We start from the raw sequence: 24,579 nt of genomic DNA, 5'->3' as shown, positions 1-24,579 counted from the left end.
CACAGAGGTGCTGGGATCAAAACCAGGTTGGGCAGTTTCAAGGCAGCCCCTTACCCGCTCTATCATCCCTCTGGCCCCGAACTGACACATTTTGGAATGGAGAAAAAGAGAGCTATGCTTTTGTATTCCTTTTCTACTGTATAAGAGAAATAAATGAGAAATTCCTATTATTGGCTGGAAATGTATACTTAACTCAATTTCTATCCCGTTAAAGATCCAGATAAAATTATGTCATAATACACTGTAATTCTCATACACAAATCCCATTTAATTATGGGAAAAGAGGCCATGACTATCAGTTTTACATGGCTTGGCATTACCTTAAAAGGTTTAATTCTAGGGCAGTGGAGGCAGCTCAAAGGACTGGAGTGTATGCTTCCATGTGGGAAGCCTGCATTCAATGCTGAAAATTACAATACATTCGATGTTGATAAATGTATATTCTTATGATACCAGTAGGAAAAGTATAAGCCTTTTGTAAATAAGTTGTTATTTTTTTTCTTACCAATGTATCTTGACATATACGTCAAATGTAATAAATGTAAACTTGGTCCAATTTTAATCTCTTTCACTTTAGAAATCTGGCTCCAAATTTGCCTTAAATGAAAAAGTTCATTATAATATTTTCCCCCAGAATTATGTTCCCTGGAGGCATTTATTATTATAAGACTTTTCAAAATAACTAATTTAGCTCAGAGTACTTAGTGGCATTAGAGTATTTAAATAAAAAAAAAAATCAGTAAGTTAAAATCAAGATGTGCCAATGTTGAGTCATGAGGAAAAAACATGTAATTATAGTTTTCTATATAACATATTCACTTGAAATTTGGGGGGAGGAAAAAACCCCATAGCACCTTAAATTTTCTGATAAAGTACAATGTGTTATACAAACTCTAAAGAGGCAACCTGAAGCCGTGGGATGAGCTCTGAACTGAAGTTAGGAAATCTGATTCTGAGTTCAGGCTCTGCCACCCACTCACTGTGGATGTGGGAGCACTCAGCCACTCTGGGAAAAAGTACTTCATCTGTTAATAAAGGACAAAATCAATTCCAAATTAGCTGTCAAGACCATACGAGAACACCATGCACTAGTACATTTAACTAAAGGACAGGAACATTGGTTGGAGGGCATGTGGACCACACCTGGGGGCTGTGCGCTCAGGGGACCAAATGTGGTGGTGGGGATTCGGACCAGGGTCACGGCTGAGGCAGCCACATGCAAGGCAAGTGCCTTACCTACTGAACTAACTCTCCACAGCCCAAGACAGGAACATTTTTACAAACCAGGAGAAATAAATTAAAAAATTTGTCATGATTATGACCATGGACCTTGCATGTATATAGAGTTCTCAAAGCACAACGTGCATTTCTAAAATGTGTTAATATTTATTAAATACTGTGAAATCAGACTTCCTGAATTCAAATTTCATCTGCTATTCTACTTATGGAACATGGGAAAACTAATGTCTCTGAATCTAAGTCCTCCAGAAGGAGCAATAGCACAGTGGGTAGAGTGTTTGCCTTGCACTCGGCTGACCCGGGTTCGATTCCTCTGCCCCTCTCGGAGAGCCTGGCAAGCTATCGAGAGTATCCCGCCTGCTCGGCAGAGCCTGGCAAGCTACCTATGGCGATATGCCAAAAACAGTAACAACAAGTCTCATAATGGAGACATTACTGGTGCCCGCTCGAGCAAATCGATGAGCAATGGGATGACAGTGATACAGTGATACAGTGAATCTAAGTCCTCTAATTTGTGTTGATAATAGTAATTAATCTACTATAGGAGTTATCTGAAAACTAAATCCATGAAAAGCAAGTTCATCTCACAGTAAAAGCCTAATAAGTTTAACAATAATAACAGAAAACACTCGTTGAGTGTTTACTGTTAAAAGTTATCATTCTTTGAGTTTTACCTGTATTATTCCACTTAACCCTTAAAACTACCACTTGAGGTGGGGCTGGAGCGATAGCACAGCGGGTAGGGCATTTGCCTTGCACGCGGCCGACCTGGGTTCGATTCCCAGCATCCCATATGGTCCCCTGAGCACCGCCAGGAGTGGTTCCTGAGTGCAGAGCCAGGAGTAACCCCTGTGCATTGCCAGGTGTGTCCCAAAAAGCAAAAAAACACACACACACACAAAAAAACAACCAAAAACCAAAAAAAAAAAAACAAAAACCATAACTACCACTTGAGGTAAATACTATCAATAGCCTCTAACTTGTCCAAGTTATTTGTGATAGTCATTAATGCTAAATTAAATTTTAAAAATTTAAATGTTAACAGGGGCTAAATATAAGCACTTCACAAAAGAAACTAAATGATCAGTTACCACAGAAAAAACAATACACTCCTACTAGAATGACAAAATAAAAAATCTGACAATACACAATGTTAGCAAAACAGGAGGAACTAAGATTCTCAAATACTGCTAGCAGGAATTAAATTTTGGTACAATCATTTTGACAAGAACTACTGAAAACAGAGCTATTCTATGAATTAGTAATTCCTAGCAACATACTCTCAAAAATATCTCCTAGCTCCAGAGTCTGTATATGTTCCAGTATCTATCTCCAAGAAATGAGTTCAGATGTTCTAGACATGTATAAGAATAATTGCAGTCCTTATTACTAGTCTCAAAGTGGAACCAAAACACATGGTAATCAAAAATACCGCAAATCCATATTGATATTTTCCTACAATGAAATCAATGGAATATTACAGAGATTGAACTATCACCACATGCAATATGAACACGAGTTTAATGGACATGTTGATGAGCAAAATAAGCCAGACCCTTGAGAGTAAACATTCTGGAGTCCATTCATGTGAAATTCTTAGTTTCTGTTTTGTGGGTTACACTTGGAAGTGCTCAGGGCTTGCTTCCAGCAGCGTTTGGGGGAGTTTGCATTTCCAGGAGTCAAATCCCGGTCTCCTGCTTGCCTTCAGCATACTTGGTATCCACCCCAATTATGCGACACCTAAGCACAGACAAAACTACTTTTTGAGCATCACTCCATCCCAACCTATGTGACATGCAAAACTACAGGTATCTAAATAGTGCTCTGTGCTTGTATTGATTTATTTTGGTCCACATCTTGTGCTGCTCAGGGGACCATGAGGTGTTAGGGATCCAATCCACAGTTAATGCATGAAAGTATTTGCTGCTCTCATTGCTATCTTATTGGACCATACTTTCATTTTCTTTTTTTCTTTTTGGGTCACACCCAGCCAGGGTTACTCCTGGCTCATGCACTAGACCATATGGGATGCTGGGAATCAAACCCAGGTCAGTAACGTGCAAGGCAAATGCCCTATCCGATGTGCTATTGCTCCAACCCCCATATTTTCTTTTTTTTTTTTTTTAACCTATTTACTTTTTATTTAACTCCTTCCACTTTGCTTTATCACTAAGATGCATTATTAACCAGTTAACATAATGTGAAGTCCAAATGCCAGGACATTGTCATAACCATGTCCAGGTGATTCAGCAAGTACCTTTCCCTTATGGTACTAATGTCACAGGCAGCTTTCACACACACCAGGATTAATTCCGTCCTGACTACTTTTGTAGCCACTTGTCGAAATCCCCTAGCCACTTGTCGAAACTAAAATTGTTTTACCTAAGGACCCTGTTCTGACCGTGGTGATTGTTATTAGGGAATTGATTGATCCAGCATAACTTTTACATTTACTAAGGCTTGAGGGGAACACGAAGGCTATTCTATATTCCTTACCTACAGGATTTTCTCCAGTATTAATTCTCTTATGCCTTTAAAGGCCGCAGGTGCGAATGATGGACTTCCTATGTTCTTACATATATATATATGTATGTGACATGCAAAACTACAGGTATCTAAATAGTGCTACAGGTATCTATATATATATAGTTCTCTCCAGTGTGAATTCTCCTATGCATAGTAAGGCCTTCCCACACTCCTGATATGTATAAGGTTTCACTCCAAAATGACTTTTTATATGCATAGTAAGGGCTGTGTGTCACGACTGTGGAAGGGTTTTAACTTTCTACTCAAACTTTTTTGTTCGCAAGAAAACGTACACTGCAGTGAATCCATATATATGTAAGGAGTGTGGCAAGGCCTTTGCTATTTCGAAAGCCTTTTGAGGCACAGAAAATTTCATACTGGAGACAAACCTTATGTTTGTAAGTTCTTTGGCAAAGTCTTCACTTCCCCCAAACTTCTTATTAAACATAGGACAATTCATACTTGAAGAAAATATACATAAGGGTGTGGGAAGATCTTTACTCAATCCTCATGTTTTGCTGTGCATATAAAAATTTATCCTCGATTGAAACCTTACATATGTAAGGACTGCAGGAAGATTTTCATGCAACTAGCATACCTTTGTGAACAGGAAAATTCACAGTGGAGAGAAACCTCTTAAGTGTAAGGAATGTGGGAAGGTCTTCAGTTTGTCCTCATACTTTCTTTTTTAAAGTAGGTTTGTATCTTCTTCGTAGAAGATATCAGGCTTTCAACATCATTCTCCATTTTTCAGGAATTTCAGTCCTCTGATTATCACTAAAACTGCTTGCAACCAAGAGAATTTCTCTTTCCATCTAATTTAATATTCTGTTCCTTCCATCACATACATTCCCTCACCAATCTCAGATCTGTTTTTCCTCTCCTTCTATATTCCTGTTACTAGTCTCAGTTAAAATCTTTACTTTTCTGGGGTCTAGAGAGATTGTACAGCAGGCAGGGCACTCACTTTGCATGCAGTTGGCCCGGCTTCAATCTCTGGCACTCTATATATCCCCCCAAGCCCGGTTATGATTAGTCCTAGAGTACTTCCAGGTGTGGCCCCACAAAACAAAAACTTCTATTTCTCTTCATTTACTCTAACGTCTTTTTTCCCTATCTATTCTTCCTGCAACCAATCTGTTTCCACATAGCTGCCAGTAATAATTCTGAAACACAAATGTCATTGTGTCATTCCTTGTTTAAAATCATTCAAGAGGCTACTTACTGTCTTCAGGTGTTTTTGTCTTTGGGTCACACCCACAGAGACTCAGGAGCTACTTCTGATTGTGTCTGGGGTTTGTTTCCAGCAGTGCTCAGGGCTGGACAACAAACCCAGGACTCTGGCATGTAAAATATGCTCTATAACTATTTGAGCTACCTCAGACATCATTGTTCCAAATTATGGTTGCTTTGAATGTTTAAATATTGAATTGTTATAGTAAGGAGACCCTGCTTTATCCTTTGCACTGTTGCACTGTTATCCCGTTGTTCATTGATTTGCTTGAGCGGGCACCAGGAACGTCTCCATTGTGAGACTTCTTACTGTTTTTGGCATATCGAATATGCCAAGGGTAGCTTGTCAGGCTCTGCCGTGTGGGTGGGATACTCTTGATAGCTTGCTGGGATCTCCAAGAGGGACAGAGGAATCGAACCTGGGTTGGCCGAATGCAAGGCAAATGCCCTACCCACTGTGCTATGGCTCCAATAAAACTGGAGCGTTACCCTTTAAACAATAAAATTTGGCCCTATAATAGTTAATGACTACCTCTACCAGTTTTGGGATCAGGAAAAGGAATCTTAACACAGAAATATAATATGGAAAACTTAAATTAAAGAATACATTATAAGGCCAGAGTGAAAAGCTGGGAGGGCATTTGCTTTGCATGCAGCCAACCCGGGTTTGATTCCCAGCATCCTATATGGTCCCCCGAGCACTGCCAGGAGTGAGATTCCTGAATGCAGGAGTAACCCCTAAGCACCGTAGGGTATGACCCAAAAAGCAAAAAGAAAGTAAAATTTCTTTTAAAACCAAGTAAAAAAGAATAAAGGGGTTGGAAAGATAGTATAATGGCATATGCTTGCCTTCACGTGGTCAATTGGGGTTGGATCCTAGGACACCCATATGGTCCTCTGAGCCCCACCAGGAGTGATCCTTGAGCTCAATGGGTGTGATAAAAAAACCCAAAAAACATTAAAGTACATTAAAAGCAAAGTCCTCTTTACACAGAACTCATACATTTGTGTTTTCACATGAAACAGCTAACAAATTTACCCCTCTGGGGCGCAAGATTTAGTTGGTTTTGCTACTAAGATTTTATACAGCATCAATAAAAACTAAATAAAAAAGATGCAACCATGACCTAAGTAAGCAAAAGAAAAACTATACCAAACAGCTATGTCCATGAAAAACACAATTATTAAGGAAAAATTAAATACAAGAGTATCATAAGATTTAACACTAAATTTACACAGCTGATAATGGAGTTTACTCTCCAATTTCAAACTAAGGAGATGATTTTTCCACAACATCACATTTAAATACACGGTTCAGATATTCAAATTAACAGGTTATCAGATAGAGTAATTTCTAGTCTCTCCCATAACCCTTTTAATTACAGTATCTTGTACTTTCCTGCAATACATTTCAGCTGCAATCAACTCTAAAACCTCTTGAGAGTAAATGCTATTCAGTATTATTATATGTGCATTACCAAGTAAAGTAGAAGAAGCTGTTAAACTGAGATCCCAGGATGCCAGTTAAATTTCAATCTTCCTTCCAGGCTCCCAAAACATGTCAGCACTATTGTAGTAAAGTAGGTTATAAGTTTTGGGTGATATGATTTACTTGAAATACAAAGAGAACAAAACGTAGAGCAGACAATATAAAGTCAGAGCAGAGTAAGTTCAGCACTGCAGGTACATATTTCCCTTCTACTTCCTTTTTTTTTCCTTATGCATATTTATTAAGCATTGAAACAAACGAAGTTCAGAGATAAACACATGAGGCTAAACAGAAGCCTTCCCAACCCTCTAGGAGGCATAATTAAAAAAAAAACAAACACTCTAAGTATTTTATTTTATTTAATTTTTGGTTTTGGGTGCTATGCCCAGTGGTACTCAGGGTTACTCTTGGCTTTGCACTCAGGGATTATTCTGGTGGGCTTGGGGGACCATATTAGGGTGCCTGGAATCGAACCCAGGTTAGCCATGTGCAAAGGCAAGTGAAGTACAAAGCCTGAAGTACTATACCTCTAGCACCAAAATCTAAATACTTAGGATAAAAAAAATTTTCACAGTGGCCAGAGACATAGCACAGCAGGCAGGGTGTTTGCCTTGCATATGGCTGACCTGAGTTCACTCCCCAGAATCCCATATGGTCCCTGAGCACCACCAGGAGTGATCCCCAGTACAGAACCAGGAGTAACCTCTGAGCACCACGGGGTGTGGCTCAAAAACCAAAGCCAAAAATTTCACAACCAGTACACTATACTCATCGTTTTCTAAAACAGTCCACATAATAATTCACTACTAAACCTACTTTATTTCAAAAAGTGATCTCAATTTCTTATCTTTGAACTCGAATGACCAACTGTTAACAGGTCAGTACCCTTGCTATATAAAAACAGTTGTTGTTTCATCACTAGCTAGGCATTCTTTATTTTTTTTTAATACCAATTCATCCTTAATCTTCCACCTGGCCCTCTTGGAACAGTTAAATTGAGCTACAGGGCAAAATTCTAATAGGCAAAGAGAGAGCAATTTCCTTCCCATGTTTCAGAATTGTCTTATTACACGAAAGTCATTAAGCCACTAGCAAAAACTGAGTTGTACTTTTTAGTGTGATAAGGTTTCTCTTATCTAAATAATCAGAAACTCTTTATAGAACAAAATATAATGCTATAGATGGTGACATTATAGATGAAAAAGACTGGACTCTGTTCTAATCGTGTTGGTAGACAGAACTATTAAATGAGAAAGGCAGCACTAAGAAAGACTGAAAGCAAGAAAGTTAACCCAACTCTTTCTTCAGCACGAGAAATTAAACTATATTTTATCTTCATCATCATATACTACTAAGAGTATGATTTTTAAGCAAATGCCAGGGAGAAGGAATTCACCAGTTAGAAACTGAAGCTTAATAAATAAATAAACAGTTGTCTTTGGTAGCTTTGTCTTTCTGACAAAATAAAACCACTCTTTCCCCTTTCTAGAAATAAACATAAAAGGACTAGGTTATGCTTACTTAATATAGTCCCTATATTTGCCATTTCCTTAGAAAGACTTGTTACATACAGCAGCATTCCCTAAACTCGTCTCTCATACCCACTTTCTATAACCACAATATACCAGATTTATATAAAGCTATTGTGCTCTAGGAAGACTTCAATATTCTTTACGTTCTTTCACTAGTCAAGAGTCTGTTATCTACTTAAAAACAAAACAAAGCAAAATGAAACAAAAAACAACCCAGAGTTTGCAGTAGCAAGCAGAGAATTATGAAATTCAGGCACTTATTTAGTCACACTAAGAAGCCAACATTTATTAACTCTTATGAGCTCCCAATTTCAGTGATGTGAGAATAATTATGAATATCTGGCAAATCTTCAATTGTCAACAAACAGATTAAGCTTAAACTCATTTCACTAGAAGAGAATTTTTTTGGGGGGGTTTGCTTTTTTGGGCCACATCCACAGTGCTTACTTCTGGTGGCGCCCAGAGGACCATCTGGGATGTCAGAGATCAAACCTGGGTGAGCATGTGCAAGTCACGTGTGTCCTACCCACTGTCTCATTGCTCCAGCCCAACCAAGTATAGAAGAAATAAGTGTGAAGATCATGTCATTAACTTAGACAAATAGTACTATCTCTGAAGTTAAGCAAATATAATTAGACAACCTGTCCTCTGTAGGATCCCAATGTGGGGACATATCTTACTGATTTCTCTCCTTTTCTGGTTCTTTGGGTCACATCTGGCAGTGTTCAAAGGCTACTCTAAGCTCTCAGGTCATGCCTGCCTGGCAGTGCTCAGGGGACCTTGTAGTACTGGGGATCAATCCTGGACCTCAGATGCAAAGCATGTCTTCTAGCCTTGTTGAAAGATATTTCCAGTCCTGTGTGTTTTTAAAAGGAATTCTAGAAAAGGTAAGTTCCTTGCCACGACCTCAGCTGAGACCACACAGCCTCTAGTTTTCAAGCACTCCAACCGAAGAGATGTGGGCAAGTGTATTCCTCTGTGGGGGCTTAAATAAAATCTGCCCACAACTGCCAGTTTAGCTTTACACATAAAATATACATCACTGAAAAGACTGGCTAATCATCAAAAACTGTCTCCAGGCACTTTAGTGATTATTTGCTCTCTTTCTCTGAGAGCAATTTTGAAGAAATAACTAAACAAGAGAAAATAAGTAATTCCTCTCTGTTCACAGGTATAGAACACACCTAGGAAATGGTTTCTGACCTACAGTTTACCTAAGGTGACATACCATATCCTTTCATTTGTTATATATTTACTAAACATATAACCTGTATTAGACAATGAAAACACCAGGACTACAATGGTTGAATAGTCAGAAAAATTATGGCTTGCAGTGCAATTATGCAAATATAGCTGTACATATTTTGTGAGGTGATATAAATCAAATAGATATATTTTTAACATAGAAAAAATTCTTTGTAGGAAAAGAATAGGGAATTAAATTGGGAAGATAAACTAAAAATAAAAGTGGGAGAAGAGCCTACAAGTAAGAGGTGTCATTAGGACATTAAACTGCTTTGCAGGAGGCTGAATGTCAAGCGGTATATTATAAGATCAGGAACTTGCTTAGTAGGTTTTGAGGTGAGAAAGAACTGGTACTTTAGGGGAAGTGAGAGAAGGCTAGAGTGGGTGCAGAAAAATGAGAGGGAGAAGGGAGCATAAAGAGAGACTTGCAGGGTTTTCTTCAAAGTGCAAGAGCAAACCTCTGATGATATTAAAGGGCATAACAGAATCACTATCACTATCATCCTGTTGCTCATTGAATTGCTCGAGCAGGCACCAGTAATGTCTCCATTGTGAGACTTGTTACTCTTTTTGGCTTATCGAACACGCCATGGGTAGCTTGCCAGGCTCTGCTGTGCTGGCGAGATACTCTCGGTAGCTTGCTGGGCTCTCCGAGAGGGGCGGAAGAATCGAACCCAGGTCAGCTGCGTGTGAGGCAAATTCCTACCCGCTGTGCTACTGCTCCAGCCCATACCCAACCAGAATTTTTTGTTTGTTTGAACAACAGGTGCTACTTTTGGCTCTGTCCTGTACTGTTACTTTTGGTGGTGGTGGTCAGGGGACCATGGTATTGAGTTTTGAATCTCGCCCTTCTGCATGCAAAGCATGTGCTTGGCCCTCTGTGATATCTCTCTAGTCCTAAATCTTTGTAAAGATTGTGTTAACTTTACTGCAAAGAATGTGCCAAGGTGTTAAAGAGATAGTATGGAATTTAAGGCATTTGTCTTGCATGCTGCTGACTTGTTTGATTCAGCAAGGACCGTACTGCATACGGTCCTTAGAGCATTGCCAGGAGGGTCCCTAAGTAGAGACCCAGAGAGCCAGGAGTGAGGCCTGAGGCCTGTGTGAGTATAGCCCAACTCCTCTGCCCCCCATTCCCAAAAGAATGGATTGATAGGTGATAGGAATAAATCTAGAAGTTAGTTTAGCTTCTTTTAGGTCAGGGCGAGAAGTTTTAGGTCATACTTGGCAGTGTTCGGTGTCTACCTCTGGTTTTGTGCTCAAGGGACCACATAGAGGGGCTCAAGCCAGGGCTGTGCATACAAAGTAAGCGCCAACCCTCATACTATATCTCTGGGCCCAGGAAGGCCACTAAGGAAGTTACTGCAATTCCACCACAGCATGATAGTTGTGTACCATGGGGTACTGGCAATGGAGAGGTAGAAAAGAGGGTGGACTGTGATATATTTAGGGTATAAAGTGAACAGAATCTTGGCAATGGTTAGGGTGGGGGTGTGAGCATATGTTCACATGTTGTAATGAGACTCTCAAGGATGATTCCAAGGTTTTTATTTAAAAATTAGGAGCAATCTGGCTGTGCAATGATACAGGGGTTGGAGTGGGGGTGGAGACTACGGTCTTGCATGCATAGTTCCGGGCATTACAGCATCCCCCAAGCACCGTGACCCCTGGGCAGAGCTGGGAGTTGTACTAAGCACTGTCATATGTGACCCAAACACCCCCCCCCCACCAAACAAGTAGATATTAAGGAGAAAATAATTATGGGGAAAAGATTTATAGAGAAAAGGAAGACTGTCAATAAATGAAAACATGGAAAGAACAATTTAAGATTGAACATATTTATTGTATGATGCCTTTGAGATAAACATGAAGTTGGAAGCTGGATCTTTGAGATAAACATGAAGTTGGAAGTTGGATCTCGAGCTCAAAAGTTTGAGTTAAAGCTCAGGTATTTAGTAATTTTTGGAATACTAAATAGCAGCTGATATGAGTTTAAGAAATAATCAGGGCAGGGACAGTAGAGTAAGAAAAGTTAGGATTGAGTCTTGAAGGACTCAACAAAGTTAGTGGAAGAACAATGGGAGTTTGTAAATGTGTCCCAGCAGACATAAATAGAAGAAGGTACAGAACTAGAAGTGAGTGGTGTCTAAGAGAAAATAGATTAAGACAAAATGCTACTGAGATTAAATAAAATAAAAAAGTAAAAGGTGACTTTTTCGGACAATATGGAGTCAGTGATTAGCAAGAGCCCCTCGATGGGGTGCTACTGTACATGTATGTGGTTTGTGTGAGATGGCCAGGAATAGAGCACAGATTTAAAATCCTATGGGGAGTTGGGAGAGGATTAAATAAATGACCCAGATTGTAGAGATTGTAACTGCATATCTTGTGCAAGTGATATCTTATACATATCTTGTGGAAGCTTTGGGGGTCCCAATCAGCCCATGGGAAAATAGTAATTTCTGAGCAGAATATTCTACATACTTAGTTGTATTTGTATTTATTTGGCTTCTTTTGCTCAATATTAAGCTTGATAATCATTCAGGTTGCTACAAAAAGCACTTAGTTACCCATACCACTTTAATGAACATGTAAACTATTAAAGTATACTTTTATAAATACTCACATTCATTCTTAACTTTTGGAAAATGTGTAGGTGTTTTCGTGTGTGTGTGTGTGTGTGTGTGTGTATGTAGATTTTTATGTGCCTATGAACAAACTGATTTACAAAATGCCTATAATGATTCACACAGCAACTAGTAGCATATAAGAGATTTAAAGGTTTTCTATCATCAATACTTAATATTGGGACCGCAATGATAGTACAGTGGGTAGGGAGGGCACTTGCCTTGCATACCACGGGTTCTCTTCCTGGTATCCGATGTGGTCACCTGAGCAAGGCCAGGAGTGATTCCTGAGTGCAGAGCAAGGTATAACCTCGAGCACAGCCAAGTGTGGCCCCAAAGCCAAAACCAAAACCAACCAAACCAATCCAAACAACACCCTCCCACACAGCTTTATTGGGGGGGGGGTATGATCGGGGCAGTCATGTCCTGTGGTGCTCTGGTGCTCTGGGGCTACTCCGGGCTCTGTGTTTGGGGAATCATGTGGGGCTGGGATCAAACCTGGACCTTCTGCATGCAATGCCCACATTCAGTCTATTGAGCTATCTCTCTCTGGTCCTGTCAAACTTATTCTTAGCCATCTTATTGAGTGTATAATAGTATCTCATCCTGATTTCAATTTGTACTTATTTGATGATTAATGACCATCAGATGCATGTGGGACATATTTTGGATAGTTTCTTTTGCAAAGCAAGAACACTGAAGTGCATGCATAGATAACATCTAGGAGTCACAGGAAAGATAAGTTTTTAATATGCCTTTCCTGATGACCTGTTACAGGAAATTATCTCCCCCACCTTCCAAGGCCTGCTCCTCATCAACTCCTTAGATGACAGCCCTGTGGAGATTGCAAAACCGTCTTCTTTTTGGTTTGAAATTCACCAGTCTGATCTTAGCCTGAGAAGTCCAGAGTATTTCATCTATGGGCCCTAATACAAACATGTAACCAGATCTCACTGCCATCTCTGCTTATATTGTCCTGATCTCACCACAGAGCCCCTCAAGGTGTGCTGTGGCCTCTTCAAGACTTGGGATTTCAATTCCCTTTATGGTACTGGGGAGGGAGAGGGCAGAGGGGGCAAGAAGCAGTCAGAGGGCTGAGAGCCACTTCTGGAGACAAGTGGCTCAGCCATGCAGGCTGGACTATCCAGTCCTGAGTACAGCAGGGTGGTACTGCTCAGGCCCTGCAATGCCAGGGATCACCGAGAGCACAAACGTTCAAACCCCAGGTAGCCCAGATGTACTGGGAGTGACCCAGGCAGACCTGTAGTTTAGCCTGGCAACTATCCCCTGCAGCACTGGCTATTTATGGTTGCACTGCAGTCACCTGCATCTGAGCACAAAAGAAGGGAGTTACTTCCAGCGCACCCTAAAACGAAAAAGGGGTGCAAGCACCACAGCGGCATAAATGTGACCTCTCTAAGCACCTGTGTGTGTACCACAACCATAACTCGTCTGTCTTGCCCCCTGGCTGGAGATGTGGCTCAGGGTTAGAGCACTGCCTTGCATCGTATTGCAAAAGAAAAAAGAGAAAAAGGGTGTGTTCACCCTACAACTAAAGGAATCCAAACCTCAGTGGGCACTGTGGCCAGGTTTTCAAGCACTGTCAGCAGATGTGTGATCCCCAGTACCACCTATGGGATCATGCACAGCCAAGCCTAAGGGCAATCTTTGATTATCAAAACAGCAATGACTGTCACTGTCATCCTGTTGTTCATCAATTTGCTCGAGTGGGCGCCAGTAACGTCTCCATTTGTCCCTGTCACATGCTAGTACAGCCTGACGGTGTATTGAGGTCTCTTTCAGGATCAGGGGAATGAGGACTGTCGTTGTTACTGTTTTTGGAATATCGAGTATGCCATGGGTAGCTTGCCAGGCTCTACCGTGCGGGCAGGATACTCTCGGTAACTTGCCGGGCTCTCTGAGAGGGACAGAGGCTTTTGGGGCAGCCACTAATCGCCTTTACAAGTGTTCCTAGTCTACTGAATGTAAGCTTTTGGTCAACTGGCATGTTGTAACGATCTGCACAGTGACAAACAAGCACCTGCCTGCGTCTCTGGGCAGCACCTAGGACACCTGTGGCCTAAGGTTGATCTCCCTGAGGTTGATAGAGTGAGCCTGGAGGTTGTTGAGCAGCTGGCAGAGCAGGACCCTATCTCGGAGGGTCTGTGCCAGGTCAAACAAACACCTGTGCCGAGTCCCAGGTCACCCAGTGGTTGGCTGACAGCACCCCACAGTGGATGAGCCACTGTGCGCACTGCTGCCACGGCTCTATGTCTGATGGAGCTGCAACTCGGCCCAGCCAGGGCAGGTGGCAATGCTGTGGCTGCTGCTGCAGTTTCTCCGTGCCCTGCTGATGCCATTCTGTTCGAATCTTGCAAAACAGCAGGTGATGTCCATTAGGAATAACGCCTTGAGTTCCAGCAGGGATCACGCGTAGAGTTCCATGCCTGGCGTGCTGAGCTGCGCATTGTCTAAGGCAAGATGGTGAGCTGGGTTCGGTAGAGCACGAGGGGTTTGGGCGACATCAGCACCATCTTGCCTCCAATTAAATATGGTGTCGTAATTATGGAAAATGAGTAGGGAGTGTCTTATGATGTGTTGCATGGCCGCAAAAGCGGCTGTGCAGTTTAGGAATATGTTCAGTCATATGTGAAGCTTGGCCTGAGCGTGTGGAAAGCGGGCTGAAGGGTGGTGGTGGTTGGGCTGTGGAGGTCAGCTGCCAGGGCTGGGTCCCTGGGGCAGGGAGGGCTCTCACCCGCCCCCCTCTGGGGTGCCCTGAGTGAAAACAGCCTGGCGTGTAGTCTGGTGGCATGGTTATAGGAGCCTCATTTTATGCTCCCTTCTGGGAGAAGCAGCCTTGAGTTCTGGAAGGTGGCCAATGAGGAGATTATCTGGCGCAGGCAGGCGGTGGCTTATGGGTGTGACCCCTGGGCCACTGGAGACTAGGGGAAGCAGGCAGAGGATCTCTGCTCCCAGGTCCCATTGAGTTCAGAGTCCTAGGCAACAAAGTTCCGCAATGACAATGAAGGGAAATGGGGGAGGGAATAAAATAAAAAGTCCGAGAAGGAAAGAACTGAAAGCTTCTGCACAGTGCAGGAAACAATCATCAAAACAAAAAGGCAATTTACTAAATGGGAGATTTCCCCATGAATCACATATCCAACAAAGAATTAACAAGTAATACACATACACAATAAACTCAATAATTAAAAAAAACCCCTGACTTAAACATGGGCAGTAGACAGGTAATTTTCCTCAACAACAAAATTTCCAAAGAAGATAAGCAGATGGCTAAAAAGCAAATAAAAAGATACTTATTTTCACTTACTGGAAAATGCACATCAAAGCTACAATATTACTTAACACTTGAAAATAGCTATTATCAAAATAAAACTAAATCTAATATTAACACTAATAATATGGCCAGGGAGATAGCTCAATAGATTGAGCTATCTCAATAGGGTGAGGCTTTTCATAATGGAGACTCCAGTTCAACCCATTGTCCTCTGAGCACTGAACTGGGAGTAGTCCCTGAGCACCATCAGGTGTGGTCCCAGAACCAAACCCCAAAAACAAGTTAATGAAGATGTGGAAATAAATGAACCCTCATAGACTGCTGGGAATGTAAACTGGTCTTGCCATTACAAACACAAGAGATTCTTTTTTAAAAAGGAAGAATAAAAATGCATACTATACAGTGATTCCACTTCTGAGTATTCATTTTTGTTTTTCTGGGCCACACCCCGCTGTGCTGGGGGGTTACTCCCAGCAGTATGCAGGAGACCAGGAGATTAAGTAGTGCTGGGGATCAAACCTTGGGGCTCCTACAATGCAAAGCATGAGCTCCAGTTTGCTGAGCTATTTTCTGGATCCACTTCTGGGAATTCATCTTAAGAACATGAAAACACTAATATGCAAAGACATTCTCAACTCTCTGGGCATTTCCAGCATTATTGACAGTGACCAAGATATAGAAATAACCTAAGTGTCCACTGATGGCTAAGTGGATAAAGAAAATGTGTATGGTGTATACATACACACACACATGAATACTACTCATCTATTTAAAAAAAATAAAATCTTCCTATTTGTGATCACGTGTTAAGTCAGGGAAAATACAAATGCACAGGCCTGGGAGATAGCTCAAGGTATGATTTTCATACAGGAGAGTATGATTTCCATACAGGAGAGTATGATTCCCATACAGGAGCTTTGGGTTGAATCTCTAGCACTGTATGGTCTCCACTTCCCTGAGCACTGCCAGAAGTGAACTCCAAGCACTGCTGAGTAAGGCTCAAAAACAAAAATAGGGCCAGAATGATAGTATAGGGGAAAAGCTTGCCTTGCATGTGGCCAATCCTGGTTTAAACCTAGATACCACAAAAAGTTCTATAGTGCCACCCAGGAATCATCCCTGAGGCACAGGGCCACAATGGTAAACCCTGAGTACCACAAGATGTGGCACCTCTCCCTACCCCTTTCTCCCCCAAAAGTCAAAACAAAATAAAAAACCCCACAATAAATAATGGTTTCAATCATGTGAAATATAAACAAAGTAAATGAACAAACCAAAACAACCTCTAAAATACAGAGAACAACAAAATACAGAGAACAGATTGGTGATCACCAGAGATCTGTACTGGAAGGGTGGGTGAAACAGACAGAGGGGATTCTTTGTGTTTGTTTTGGGCTATACCTGGTGTGCTAAGGGCTGCCTCTGCCTCTGCACTGTGCTATGCTACCCGCTGTGCTATCGCTCCAGTCCATTTCATAGTGTAGTGGTTCTGTAGTGGTTCTCTCTCTCTCTCTCTCTCTCTCTCTCTCTCTCTCTCTCTCTCTCTCACACACACACACACACTTTTTTTTTTTTTTTTTTTTGCTTTTTGGGTCACACCCGGCGATTTGGATTGGAGCGATAGCACAGAAGGTAGGAAATTAGCCTCGCACGCGGCCAACCTGGGTTCAATTCCTCTGTCCTTCTTGGAGAGCATGGCAAGCTACTGAGAGTATCCCTCCTGCACAGCGGAGCCTGGCAAGCTACCTGTGGCGTATTCAATATGCCAAAAACAGTAACAAGTCTCATAATGGAGATGTTACTGGTGCCCGCTTGAGCAAACTGATGAACAATGGGAAGACAGTGCTATAGTGCTACCCGGCGATGCACAGGGGTTACTCCTGGCTCTGTACTCAGGAATTACTCCTGATCGTGCTCAGGGGACCATACGGGATGCTGTGAATCGAATCTGGGTTGGCCATGTGCAAGGCAAACGCCCTACCCGCTGTGCTATTGCTCCAGCCCCCCACACTTTTCTAATATGAAAATAAAATTGGCTAATACCCGTAACACCAAATTATTATAATTCAATCAAGTGGGAATAGGATACATGGCTTAGTGTGATTTGAATGTGTATCCTTTTGAATATATGTAAAGCACCACTGAAGTAATTTTATTTTTGTTTTGGGACCACATCTGGCAGTGTTCAGGGGTTACTCCTGGCTCTGCATTCGGGTATAACTCCTGGTGGGGCTCGAGGGACCATATGGGACACTGGGGAAATCAAACCTAGCAAAGGCGAGTGCCCTACCTGCTGTATTCTCTCTGGCCCAAACTGAAGTAATTTTAAAGGCTAGTTAGTTGTACAGATTCTTTACAAATGCATGGTTGGGGGTCCAAGAGAGTAGCTCAGTAGTTTGACATGCTTGCTTTACAAAAATAAGGTCAATGGTTCAGCCCCTCCCACGTGTGTCTAGCATCATTTTGGCAACTCTGTTGTTTGTGATCCCTGGTGCACTGCAGCCGATGTGTGTGGGCATCGCAACCAAAGGGGTGCAACCCCTGGTAAACACCACTAAAGGATGTGGGAGTACCATAGCCAGAAAGTGCAACCCCTGGTGAATACCTGTGTGGGCATCATAGCCACCCTCAGTGCACTGCAGCCAGAATGTACACAAACACCACTACCAAAGTATGACCCTCAGGAAGTGTGTCAGCTCCACAGTCTGATGTGACTCTTCCCAGCCCCCACAAGCCCAACTACATGTGTGAACTGTACAACCAGGTATATGTGTGAGTCTGTCACCATAATAACGATGACAGAAAGAGAAGGGTGAAAACCACACCTTTAAAAGAAGCTATTCCAGGGAGAGACTGAAGCTGAGCTAACCCAGGAAGTCCTGGTATCTAGGCCCAGATCACTGGAGCCTTCTCAGGATGGGAGATGGCTGAGTCCCTACTTCGATGGGCATTTAAATGGCCCAGCAGAGACACCAAACTCTGAATCATCCCAGTTCCACAGCTCCTGGAGTGCTGGAGCTCCAAATTACAATCTACAAATTTCACAGTACTGACGGCCCTGTAAGGAGCACAGCAACTTAGAAGGGAAGGTGTGTAATAGCCGGCTAAAGCTCAATGAGCAAAAATCATAACACAGGAGGCTCAGCTAGCACCTAACAGCTTGGTAAATCCTAACTGACTTTAGTAACACCACCATGAGATATATGTTGTAACAAGCAAGCAATATAAAGTAAATTAATTTATGCTGCTAAGAAGGCAGGCTGGGGAGTGGGGTGGGTAAGTCACTGGGACATTGGTGGAGGAAAGGTCACACTAGTGGCGGGACTGGTGTTGGAACACTGAATATCTGAAACTGCTGTATTATGAATAACTTTGTAAAGGAATGTTTAAATAAAGTATTTAAATAAAATTTTGAGCATTAAAAAAAATTAAGTTATTCCAGGGCTGGAGAGATAGCACATGAGGCAAAGCACTTGCCTTTGACTATGGTTCCATCTCTCAGGAACATGGCTTAGTGGAAGCATACATGCCTCATCTGTGTCAGATTTGGGGCTTAATCCCCAGCAACAAAATGAAGAAAAAAAGCTATTCCAGAAGGGGTAGTACATATGAACACTATGTATTTCTCATGGTCCAACAGAAGCCAGTTCCATGATAGAGAAACACTGAAAGACCGCACAGTGCCAGAGAGATAGTACAGTGGTTAGGGAGCTTGCCCTGCATGTGGCCAACACAGCTTCAAATCCCCAGCACTGCATGAGTTCTGCAGGAAAGACTCCCAAACATAAAAATGGGTGTGAATCAACCCCCTCCATCCAAAGAAACACATCAAATTAAAAGCAAGAGAGTGAAGAATAATTTCTGGCATAATCAATTAGCAAAAGTTTGCTGGTAAACTGTGGTATAAACAATACATTCATATATTTCTGTTAGCATAAAATTAGCATAATATTTTAGAGAAGTAGAATCATAAAATGCTGATTTTTAAAACCAATAACTCCACTTACGTGACTGTCCTAAGAAAACAATTCAAATAAGGAAAATCACTTAGCTTTACTTAATATTGCCTGGCATGTAAATGATACTAAGATATTACTTCAGCTGATTACTTTTATTTGTATTAACTTTTTCAAATCACTGTTCTTGGTTCTTCCCATTAAGAGCCATCCATTTACATTTTATGGGGATAATTTTACAATTAGATTCTACTGTCTTTCCCCAGTCTTGTTTCTCCCAACTTTTCCAGTAATCTTTATTTATATCCCTGAAGTTGAATCATTTACCTCAATGTCTGCTTCAGAAGATAGTGGGAAACCACCGGCTGAATCCTCACTTGATCCCAATGTGCCCTTGGTCCTATGCCTGTGCTCTTCTACTGGCCTAAGGAAAAATCATCACCTCCTTTAACTTTCTTATCCATTGCTTCTAGCCCCATTTCAAATACAAATCCTTCAAATTTAAGTATCCCCTCCCCCTGCTTTTAGATGTAATGTACATATCACAACATTAATCTCTTCAATATAAAATGCAGTGGTTGATTATTGACAGAAACTGTGTTTTAATATTAAGGTTGTGTAACCAACACTAACTCTAAAACATTTTCATTAGCCACCCCTTTTCCCCCCCAAGTTCCATACCTATTAACAGTCACTCCCCAGCTCTATTCCATGTTCCTGGCAATCATTAATATGCTTTCATCCCCCATTGATTTACTTATTCTAGATTTTTTTTAAAAGTGAAACCACACAGTACTTTTACACCTGGCTTCTCCCCTTTGATAAAATTCTTTAATGTCCTTCAATGCTATAGACTGTATTACTGCTTCATTCCTTTTGATTGTTGAGTATTTCACTGTATGAATACACCACACTTTATTCAGTGATAAAATGATAAACATTTGTTTATTATTTACTTACTGGGGTGAAGGGTTTGGGTCACATTTAGATGTGTTTAGGTCTTACTCTTGGCTCTGTACTCCAGTGCCAGGGACTAAACTTGGGCTGGCCACATGAAGGGCAGTGCCAGACCCCCGGTATCATCTATGGCTTTGCTGTGAGCATTTGTTTAAAAGTTTTAATGCAGATACGCTTATTTCTTTTGTGTGAAAGTTGAAATGAAACTGCAAGTAATTTGATCCAAAACCATTCTGTCTGTGAACTCAAATGGCCTCTTTCATAAGACAAACAACTTTACACTGACCTCCCCATCCCACACTCAAAACTCAAATTTATCTATAGCCTTTAGGAACTACTAGTTACAGTTTACATCTTTGTAGTTAAAGCACACTGAAAGCAGGTCCTTACAGTGCTAATCAGATAGTAGGTATTTAAAATACGCTCATCGGAGGCAGGAGACATAAGAGTTGCTTGCCTTTCCTGGAGCCAACCTAGGTTTCAGTCGCCAGCATCTCCATGTTCCCCAGAGCACCACTGGGAGTGACACTCAAGCATGGATGGGTGAGGACCAACTCCTGCATCCCCCAATCAATAAAATGAAATATGTTCATCAACACAATGAGTTCCTAAAAGCCTCATATAATTTATTGACTTTAATTTGGCAGGTATTTGAGTATCTATTATATATAGGCCATTTGTTTAAAGTTAGGTTACAGATAGTGGACAAAAGTTGTTATCAGTTCTTCAGTGTTTCAAGTGCCAATTCAACTCCATAAATGCTTACTGAATACTTAACAATGTGAATGGCATTGTGCCAGGTATGAGAGCAGTCACAGATAAGATAGGACCTGCAGCCTTTTATGGCAGTACATAAACTCTGTACACAACAAAAACCAGTAAGAAAAACAAGTATCAGCAGCAGCAACAACGTCGGATATTAATGATAAAAGAATAGTAAAACTGCTTTGGAGGACTGATAGGCAGGGTACACATGGACGGGAGAGTGGAGAGAAAATAAGATCGATCTCAGAAAATACTTCTTGAAGTTGACTGCAGTGGAGTACTTGGAAAAGGCTTGAAAGAAGATGGCATTCACCTGGTTTAACCCCCACCTCAACATGGTGCCCAGAGCACTTGCTGTGTGTAGACCTGGATGCCCCTGGGTGACTCAAGTGATCCCTGCCACCAGCCCTTCCTCATTCCCACCCCTCCTCATCACTCAAAAATGAGAGGTGCAGGTGAATTCCAATAGCTAGAATAACAGAAGCGAGGCTGGGGATAAAATAGCATTAATTAAGACCTTAACACTAGGCATTATGCTGATTTAAATATTTTATATGTATACAAATTATATTCTTATATATAAAACCCCTAATATATTTTGGGGGGAATCCTACCTGGAAGTGTTTGGGGCTTACCCCTGGCTCTATGCTCAGGGATTACTCCTGGCATTTCTCAAGGGACCATATGTGATGTGCAGGGGATCAAACTCAATTGGCTGTATGCCAGGCAAGCATATTACCTGCTGTACTAACTCTCTGGCCACATACACTATTCATGATCTACTAAAAAAATAAAACAAAACAAAAACCCCCCATTAGACTGATCAAGATAGGCTCATACAGAGCAAGTAAACAGCTTAAAATTGCCAAGACAGGACAGTAAGCTCAGCTAGTAAAATGTAGACACAAATTTTGAACCTAGACTGTCTGACCTCGTATTTTCTCCCTGTTCGTGTGTGTGTGTGTGTGTGTGTGTGTGTGTGTGGGTGTGTGGTGTGTGTGTGTGTGAGTTTTGGGGTCACAATCAGTAGTGCTTAGGGGCTACTCCCAGCTCTTTGCTCAGAACCAAGAGGCAGCAGGGATCAAACCTGGGCCTCCTGCATGCAAAGCTTATTCTTAATCTGTTGACACCCTAGGGTCCATGTTTATTTGCTTTTTCATCAAAGAGGATAAAGTGGTAGAATCACGAAGATGTGTTAATGAAAGAACAATATAAAACAAAGGTTTATTTAGTCTGAAGAAAAACCAGGCTAAAATATTTTTAAAAACTGGATTTAGAATGGCTCAATAACGAGAGATCAAGCACGTGGTTCCTTCTTAATCAAATCTCAACAATGTCTACATTATAAAACTGATTTGAAATACCAAGAAAGGAAAAAGTTTTGGTTTGGAAATTAGGGTTAAATTCCGAAGATAATATGGATATTTTTCTGTCTTTACCAATGTTCTCAAAATCCCTAGAATATAGCAGAAGGCAATAAATTTTTGTTGAAATAATGAAAGGTCTGTTAGGAGTACTTTCATTTGAATATTTTTGAAATCTATAAAATAATGTGGTAGGGAAGGAGAGAGATTACAAGAGCAGGTAGAGTACTTGCTTTGAAAGCAGCACACCTGGGTTCAGTCCCTGGCACCACATATGGTCCCCTGAGTATCACCAGGACTGATCCTTGAGCACTGAGTCAGGAGTAAGTCCTGAGCCCCGCTTGGTGTGGCCCCCAAACAAAACAAAAACATAAAATTGACAGTAGATAAAGTGTTAGGATATTCTTTTTTTTGTTGTTTGTTTGTTTTGCTTTTTTGGGTCACACCTGGCAATGCACAGGGGTTACTACTGGCTCTGCACTCAGGAATTACTCCAGGCGGTGCTCAGGGGACCATATGAGATGCTGGGAATCGAACCCGAGTGCAAGGCAAATACCCTACCTGCTGTGCTATTTCTCCAGCCCCGGATATTCTCTTTAATACTAAACACATGGCAAAAACAAAACAAAACAAAAAACCAACAAAGCTACCAAACAAAACATACAAAAAAAGGGCAATAGTTAAAAAAAAAAATAACATGATCTAACAAAGAACAGGTAGACAAAACAATTGAAAGACACTTTTTGCATTATGTATAGCATCTAGCACTCCACGGATAATCAAATTTCAGTGCGATGGAATCCACAATTGACCCTACTGTTTCAATATTTCAAATGGCTGTGAGCAGAGTATCCAGTGACTGTCTCTCTCTGGAAAATTAAAAGCTTATTTAATCCTTAGTTTCTTAACTGTGGGTCACAAGCCCATATGGGTAAATGAATGTGGGATATATCTTAAAATAAATTTGTGATTGATATAAATACATATATATATTTCTTACTTCTGTTATTATATATTTATTCCATAAAATAGCATTAAGGTCAATTCAATAAATTCTTTTGCTTTCCAAAGACAGTTTCCAAAAGGGAGTGCAACTGTATCTCACCAATGTTTTATCTATATCTTCTCTATTTCATTGTTCTACAACCTTTACTTACTTCATGTGTGTGTGTGTGTGTGTGTGTGTGTGTGTGTGTGTGTGTGTGCACACTCCATTAAATGACTGGTATATCTTTGTGTATACCTACATACCCAGGTTCAAGTAAAAGTTTCTCGGGTGAAAGGGGGTCACAATGGAAAAAGTTGAAGAAACCCTGGTCTAACATAAATATAAAGAAAAAAAAGACAACTTCTTTATTATAGATGGCAAATAGCACTATAGCACTGTTGTCCCGTTGCTCATCGTTTTGCTTGAGCGGGCGGGCACCAGTAACTTCTCCATTGTGAGACTTGTTGTTACTGTTTTTGGCATATCGAATACACCATGGGTAGTTTGCCAGGCTCTGCCCTGTGGGCGGGATACTCTAGGTAGCTTGCTGGGCTCTCCGAGAGAGACGGAGAAATTAAACCCGAGTTGGCCACATGGAAGGCAAATGTCCTACCCCCATGCTTATCGCTCCGGTCCATAAAACTAAGTTTATTGGTTCAGCTTTGGCTTTGGTTTTAGGTCACAACCAGAAGTGCTGGAAGTTGTGGTGTGGGGCCTGGCATTGAGCCTGTGCCTCCTTAGTGCAAAGCATGTGCTCCTGTCCTTTAAGTGATCTCTTTAGCCCCTGGAGTGAACTTTTTTAAGTCATTAATTCAAAGAAGTAACATAGTACACACAGAAGTAACATAGAAAAGTCTTTACTTTCCAAATTTTGATAGTATGTATTCAGTCGGAACACCATAGAGAACTGCATTGAAAGTAAAGAGCACTTAAAGGGAGAGAAAGCTTTCCGAAGACAAGCTAGCCTTTCTGCAGAAACACTTTTACGAATAAAAGCCAGTTCTATGGACTTTTCTTCTATTTTTCACAAGCATTTCTAATATTTCTTCTTTGATAAAAACCAATGAATAGCTGCTACTTATCACAAAACATCTTCCTGCAGATACATGCTTTAATCTATTGCTTTTTTCTGAACAGACAGTTCCTCAAATAGCTCAAGTATTCTCAGCTACAGCAATTTTTTTTATTTCTGTTATTATGCATTTCTCCCATAAAATAGCATTAAGGCCAATTCAATAAATTCTTTTGCTTTCCAAAGACAGTTTCCAACAGAGTCTAACTATCTCAACCAATATTTTAACTATATTTTCTTGATTTCATTGTTCCACAACCTTTTCTTCAATAATTCTTTCTTTTTATCTTT

The 24,579-nt window shown here is 41.0% G+C and overlaps 1 protein-coding gene across 4 annotated transcripts in view; it reads right to left on the bottom strand.

The window, feature by feature from the left end:
* Positions 1–24,579, bottom strand: part of HMG20A (high mobility group 20A) — a 92,837-nt gene that overhangs the window by 64,910 nt on the left and 3,348 nt on the right. For 2 of the 4 annotated variants that reach the window (XM_055130984.1, XM_055130983.1), the window contains exon 2: positions 19,470–19,566. The exons of the other annotated variants lie outside the window; for them this stretch is intronic. The gene's annotated coding sequence lies outside the window, so the exon portion shown is untranslated. The remainder of the gene's footprint in view (positions 1–19,469; positions 19,567–24,579) is intronic. 4 annotated transcript variants of the gene reach the window in all.

This window comes from Sorex araneus, chromosome 3, assembly GCF_027595985.1.
Source record: "Sorex araneus isolate mSorAra2 chromosome 3, mSorAra2.pri, whole genome shotgun sequence".
NCBI lineage: Eukaryota > Metazoa > Chordata > Mammalia > Eulipotyphla > Soricidae > Sorex > Sorex araneus.
Note: the sequence above shows the minus strand (reverse complement) of the source record. Positions and strands in the feature narration are given on the sequence as shown.